The sequence below is a fragment of the Myotis yumanensis genome, unplaced genomic scaffold (genome assembly GCF_028538775.1).
Source record: "Myotis yumanensis isolate MYYU_CA2020_CCGP unplaced genomic scaffold, mMyoYum1.0.hap1 SCAF_11, whole genome shotgun sequence".
In the NCBI taxonomy this organism is placed as follows: Eukaryota; Metazoa; Chordata; class Mammalia; order Chiroptera; family Vespertilionidae; genus Myotis; species Myotis yumanensis.
The window spans coordinates 11,349,344-11,356,613 of NW_027223762.1; the positions used below are offsets into that span (position 1 = coordinate 11,349,344).

The following is a 7,270-nucleotide window of genomic DNA, read 5'->3' on the forward strand; positions in this document are numbered from 1 at the left end:
TCTGAATGCTCATATTCTCCCTGCTCCCAGAATAGACCATCCTTCCACCCACCTTTTATTTCTGGCTGCTCCACGGAGGTGAAGAGGGACTAAAAGACAATGGAAGCCCTCCGTGTGGCCCGACTCTGAGTGCTGCCTCTCCAGGGTCCCGTGTGGGGTTTGCAGAACCCACACAGGAACATCCTCGCTGCCCCGTCCCACAGAGGGGTGATCCATGTCCCCAGAGCTCCAGCCCTTGGGGTTCACCTCCCCCAGCTTCCTCTAGCCCAGTGGTCCGCAAACTCATTAGTCAACAGAGCCAAATATCAACAGTGCAACGATCGAAATTTCTTTTGAGAGCCAAATTTTTTAAACTTAAACTATATAGGTAGGTACATTGTTATTAACTTAATTAGGGTCCTCCTAAGGCTTAGGAAGAGCCACACTCAAGGGGCCAAAGAGCCGCATGTGGCTCGCGAGCCGCAGTTTGCCGACCACGGCTCTAGCCCCACAGCCAGCCCACTTGGGTGGACTGCTGTAAAAATCTAACAGTGGCCCAGCCACCTGCCAGTGTCCTCTTGGCCCAGAGGACACCACACATCTTGGCCATTCCAGACAGTGGGCGTGCAGGCAGTGGGAGGGCCCCCAGTGACCCTGGCGCCTCTCCCCAGTGCTCTTCACCCTTGTTCCCATGGGCAGAGGGTGGGCAGCAAGTTCATCTCCCAAGTAGACAGCCAGCCTAGGAAGAAGAGGCCATGTCCCCGTCAGGTCGCTTCTATGAGTGATTCCGGGAGCCTGGCTGGGCTGGGGGAGTGGGGGACCACAGCATTCTTCTCCCGGGCTGACACCTCCCGACGACAGACCCTCCCTCCTCTCTCTGATCGCCTGCTTGTTTATCCGGGCCAGGGAGGACTGAGGACATCTCTTTGTCCTTGACTGTGCATTCTGGTAGCAAATTGCAGGGTCAGAGAAAAAGTCTGTGCCTTTCATGTACCTTTGGAGCCAGGCCTCTCCCGCACTGACGCTGGGCAGTTTCTCTGTTTAATGTCCGTGCAGCATGTCATTGACTTCGTGCCACTAGAGCTCATCTGGTTGGCTCCAGACTTTTGATGATGCTCCAGGTGCCGAAGCTGGATCCACTATTAAATCTGTCCTGCTCTCTCCCAGCTCACGTCACCCCTCAGATTTGATCATCCAGCTCTCTGTGCCATTATTCAAGCCTTTGATGAAAATATCAAAGAGGAAAAGCCCAGAGGACACTTAATGCAGGGCGACATGTACTCCGGCATGTTCTTGGTGAACCGTCCCTGGGACCAGCTCCTAACCACTCCCTTTTATCTGTGCTCTAAACTTGTCTGTTTAATCCAGGCTCCCAGGTGGCTGGGCTCCAGGCCACCATGTGCTAGTCTGCCAGGAAGTCAGTGACCTGGGCTGGGAATCTGCACTTCCTGCAAACAGGTGTTGCCCTGCCTGGCTCAGCCTTCACCCCCTCCCCCACCACCTCATTTGGGCTTCCTCCTTTAGCTCAGCTCTGCCCAGGCCACACCCCAGCCCCAGCCCCAGCTCCTGAGCTGAGCACTGCCCTTCTCATCACCTTCCCAGTTCAGCCTCAGCCCCTCTCTCAGGCAACTGCTCTGCCCCTGGGGGGAGGAGGTGGGAGGCAGCCACTGGGCACTCAGAATGGCCCCAGGAGTTGAGATCTGCCACAGGAAACTGCGGACATCCAGGGCCCCTGGGTCAGTGGGTGCTGAAGTAAGTGGAGCAAAGAGTACTTATTTAGCCAGGAGCTGGGCTAGGTGTGTTACCAGAGCCCCAGCACAGCCTGGGGAAGCAGCTCAGCTGTCTCCATCGCCTGGTGAGGAAATGGCTTCAGGGGGTCCCATCACTTGCCCAAAGTCATCCAGCCAGGAAGTGGCAGAACCAGGCTTGGACCCCAAGTTTGTGTGCTTCGCCTTCCACGCTGGTCACACACCCTCTGGCTCGCTGCCACCATGTTCTCACCTTCCCAGGGTCCCCTCCCGGGCAACTGGGGCGCCAGCTGCTTGCTTAGGTGGCCTCTGGAAGACAGGGCAACCCTGAGCACAGTCCTTCCTGACCCCAGGAGGGAGCAGCAGGTTGGTGTGATAACATCAGGTGGTAGGGAAGCCACCTCAGTGTTCCCGAGACCTGAGCGATCTGCGATTAATCTTCCAGATCTGGCACCAGAGACGCAGTATGAACCTGCTGCACCCCGCCCCCCTCTAGCCCATCGCGGTGAACAGATGGGCAGACCCCTCCCGGGGGCTAAGTAGGGCACAGCTGAGGCTGCTGGGAGGCAGGGAGGGAGAGGAGGTGCAGAACCAGCTCCACCCCACCTGCCAGGGCCCCGGGGCCTATGAAACGCAGGGTCAGCTCTCTGCCCACCAGCAGGGCATGAGGCCCCTGCTCAGGCAGACACCCACCCTGGTGCGCTCAGCGGAGCCTGGACGAGCACTGCCGGAACTCATGGGCCAGTCAGGTCATCCTTGCTAATTCCAAACCCCCTAACTGAAGTCCACTGGCCTGATGAGCAGCAAGGACTTCCCCCCGGGGCCAGAGTGAGTCCTGGGCAGTGCGGTGCCCAAAGCACCCAGGTCCTGACCAGGCCCAGCCTCCGCCATCGGCCCCCAGGGTCACCATGCGCACAGCGGGGTGGGGCGGGGCATGGAGTGCCAGCAATGCAGACACAGGCAGCAACTGTCAGCGCTGGAGGGGCGTGCGGAGCCATGAGCTCAATGCTTTGTTTCAGGAGCAGCACAATCTCAGGGCTTGTAACAGCCAAACACTGGAAACCCGCCAAGCATCCAGCAGCAGGTAAATGGATAAACCAACTGAGTGTGTCCATGCCAAGGCGACCTCCTACTCAGCAACACAGAGGAATGAACCGGTGACCTGTGCAGCGTGGACGAGTCCCAAGTCACCACGCTGAGTGAAAGAGGTGAGAGAAAGGACGTGCTGTGGGAGCCCATGCATATGAAGCTGAGGAACGTGTAAACTTGCCCCGAGGGACAGAGAGCAGTCCCTGGTGACAGAGGAGGGAGGGGGGTGGCAGGAGGGGCGTTAAAAAGGGCACAGGGAAGGTTTGGGGTGATAGGGACTTCCACCAGCATGACTATGCTGACAGTTTCATAGGTACATACATACATAAAAATTTATCAAATTCCACATTTTAAATACATGTGGTTTATTATATGCCAACTAGAGGCCCAGCGCACAAAAGTTTGTGCACTGGGGGGGGGGGGGGGGGTCCCTCAGCCGGCCTGTGCCCTCTCGCAGTCTGGGACCCCTCGGGGGATGTCCACCTGCTGGCTTAGGCCCACTCCCTGGGGGATCAGGCCTAAGCTGGCAGTCAGACATCCCTCTGGCAGCCCGGCAGCCCTCGGGGGATGTCCACTTGCCAGTGGGGAGCAGGCCTAAGCTGCAGTCGGACATCCTTAGCACTGCTGAGGCGGCAGGAGAGGCTCCTACCACCACTGCTGTACTGGCAGCCGTCAGCCTGGCTTGTGGCTGAGCAGAGCTCCCCCTGTGGGAGCGCACTGACCACCAGGGGGCAGCTCCTGCATTGAGCATCTGCCCCCTGGTGGTCAGTGTGTGTCATAGTGACCAGTCATTCCCAGTCATTCTGCTGTTAGGGTCCATTTGCATATTACCCTTTTATTATATGTCAATGTTATCTAAAAAAAAAAAAAAGCTGTTTATAAAACACAAGGTGCAGAGGCACTGAACATGGCCCATCCAGGTGAGCCGAACACACCCACCCACCCACACCTCAGTGTGTCCTGGTGGCTGGGCTGGGGGTATAAGCTTTCTACACCTCCTAACCGTAGGGTCAGTGGGGTGGCCACCAGTGCTTCTAGTCATCTTCTGCCAAGCCTGACCCAGAACAGCTGTAAGCACGGAGTCACCAATGTCACACGCAGCCAGATCTGTCTCAAGGTGTACGGTTGTAACAAGCAAACACCAGGCCCCATGGTGTGTTGCTGCACAGACATCAAGCAAAGGTCGACGGGTCTCTACTTTGGAGAAGAGGAAGGCAATTTCCACTCCACTCTCCCAGCTAAAGCAAGCTGGGAGGCCCCCTGGATGGAATCGAAAAGGAGCCACTTCTGGAAGGCACAGCCCCTTGTGGGGAGCAAGCAGCCCTCTGTGGGGGAAAAAGAGGGTGCCCCTGCTCCAGGCTTGGGGAGCCACTCGGCTGGGAAATAGCACACGGAGGTGCCTGCTGCCCCTCCCACGGGCCCATTTTTCACGCAGGAGAAGACTGTCCTGCCCACACAGTGGCCGGCCGGCCCCGCCCCCTGAAGCCCATCTCCGCTGTGGAGAAAAGGTCATTTTGCCCAGAGTCGCTAAAAATTACACATTAATAGCCCTGCTGATTTCCAGCAGCTTCAAATGCTGGCTTTGGCCAAAACTTCTTAAAAAGGCCATCCTCCCTTCTTATTCCATAGAGTTTACATTTTATAATATTTAAACAGAACCACTTTTAAGCAAAGATACGCAGCGCTTTCCTCCCATGTCCCCATAAAAAGTAAAATCTGGGAACCGTCTACATCAGATGGCTACGGCATACCTTCTGAGCTCAGCAGTGATTAGCTCCATCTCCAAAATAGCTTGGAATTCTGCGGCCTCAACCCAGGGAACTGCTTCCTCCAAGAAGCCCTCAGGCCTCCTCTCTGGGCTCTGTGCCAGGGATATCAATCCCAGGAGAAGGCGTCCTCTGAAGAGGAAGTTTCTCCACTCTTCGTACATATGGCAGCTACACTTACTGGCTCTTTAATGTGTCAAGGATACAGACTGCTAAAAGAACTACATATAATTCATTTGCCAGGTCAACCCTATAAGGCAGGTGTGACTGTTATACCCATTTTACAGATGGGAAATAGAGACACCAACAGAGCAGCCCACCCTGATCCTACATTCCATGCTTTTCAAGGCTCTCTGCCCAGATAAGGCAACCCAAAACTGACAGGGAGACAAACCTCTCACCAGGCCTGGGGTCCCACCAACCTCTTAAGCCTGCCCACCCTGCCATCCTGATTGAGGACACCTGACTGCATCCTCCACCATTTGAGCCCAGAGGAGCTGAGCTCTGAGCCCTTTTTTTTTTTTTTTTCTGCTTCTTTGAATCATTTACCCTACAATGGCCGTGTTTTTGTTTTTTTTTAATGTTAAAATTCCCTCCGGTGACTCAAGGTTATTTTTCACAAACAGGATTTTTTTTTTTTTATTTGTCACCATTAAAAGTCTGAATTTTAAAATAATTCTTGGCCTGGGGGCTCAGATCCATCAGCTATTGCTACTTTCACACCTGTCTCACCCCCAGAAGCTTTCCCAGAACTGAGACCTTCCCCATGAAGCTGCATGAGTTCTCCCAATTCAAACGTGGGCTTCTTCAGCATTTTGACTTTTCTAACAAGGACGTAATGGGGCGGATAATAGGTTGGCGCCTCCTCTGTGTATTTTCAGTGCATCTGGAATCCGCTCAGAATCCGTTTACTGACCACTTCTCTCAAGTCATTTGTCTGCACCTCTCGGGTCATGATTTTCATCATCTTCTCCCAGGTGTGGCGGGCCTGTTGATGCTGGGCATAAGAGGTCTTCTGAATGGGATTGCTGTGTCTTTTAGTAAAAACCAACACAGAATCGACAAAACAAAGGACCACCAGTCGTCTTGACATGGACATGAGCTTCAATCACGGTCTGCCGTTTTTGACCATGGAGCACATTTGGTCACTGGTAAGACCCACGCCATGGAAATGAATCAGGCAGGTTGCGCCCTGAACTTCCTCAGCAATCAGCTTGAGTTTTCTAAATGCACCTTCATGATTCTGCGGGTCAGCGAGGCTCACTTCAAAAACACGACCCTTAAGACCATCAGAGGCCCTTTCGGTTTCTTGAGTTCTCGTCACGAGGGTTTTCCCACTGTTTCTTATGTTGAACATGGCTGGTGCTTTCACATCATACCAACCACTTTCTTCTTGGCTCCCTCTGTTGCACTTGTTCTTGCCAACTTCCCCGGTGCTGCTCAGACCAGGTGACTCCATTTTTAAAAGATAGGTGGGCCCCTGGCCGATAGGCCAAGGTTGCAGGTTCAATCTCAGGTCAAGGCACATACAAGAAGCAACCAATGAGTGCATAAATAAGTGGAACAACAAATTGATGTTTCTCTCTCTCTCTCTCTCTCTCTCTCTCTAAAAATCAATAAATAAAATTAATTTTAAAATAAAAGCTGGGTGGCCCCAGCCACAGTGCCTCTCCTTTAGCAGCACAGGCAGCACGCCATCTAGCGTCTGTGAAGTGAATCTCATATTGGTGGCCCTGAGGGAGCAGAGCCTGAGATCCATCCGCAAGGCTCTTAGGTTGTCAGGTGGTCCAGCTGAGGTTCAGAGCAGGAAAGTGACCAACCTAAAGGCACACAGCAAGTTAATATCCAGCTTCCAGGCTCTGGGGAAGCTGCATGTCTGGAAGCAGCTCTCGATTCCAGTAGTTGTGAGAGTAAAGGAAGGGTCCCGTTTGCGGGGTACATCATCTCCCTGACACTGCATCCTTTACTCTGTTTACCATTTAAACAGGTAAAGGGACACATGGCCCAAACGTACAAAAAGAGTGTGTGGAGGGGCTCCAGTAACGCAATCGGTTAGCGCGCGGTACTTGTAAGAGTGTGTGGTGAAAAGTAAGACTCATCCCAGCCCTCCACCACCCAGATCCCAGCTACAGAAGCATTATCAGTTTCTACATGTCTTTCCAGACACTATCTGTATATTTTAAAGTAGTTTTTTAAAATTTTACACCAGTGGTAGTAGCATTTCCTACACAAGACACTTAAGTTGTCTTGGAGGTCACTTTTCATCAGCACATAATGAGCCTCCTTTGTAAAGCCCCTCCGTGTTCCCCATGTGGGTATGTGGAGGCACCACCATTTCTGTAATTCCTTTCCTTCTGATGGACATAATGATGCGACAACAAACACACGTGGGGAAACCTATAGAATAGGACGTGGGAATGCTGGGATGATTAGTTATTCATTTCAGTCTCATATACCAGAAAACCGAATATAATCAGAGTATAAATACTTAATGCCTCGTTATCTCACATGAAACAAGTCCAGAGGCAAACAGAACAGAGGCGCATGGCACTGCATGTTGGGGCAGAGGGTGTGCACGTGTAATTTTGATAGATGTTGCTGAATTGCCCTCCCCAGAGGTTGTACTGTCTTGATTTCCACCACTGGCCACAGAGTGTTTCCCTACAGGCTGGCCAACACCACATGCTT

At 53.0% G+C, this 7,270-nt stretch overlaps 1 pseudogene; it reads right to left on the reverse strand.

Annotated features, from left to right (window-relative positions):
• Nucleotides 1-5,249: 5,249 nt before the first annotated feature.
• LOC139019606 (small ribosomal subunit protein eS1 pseudogene) lies at nucleotides 5,250-5,939 on the reverse strand (annotated as a pseudogene).
• Between the last annotated feature and the right edge of the window lie 1,331 nt (nucleotides 5,940-7,270).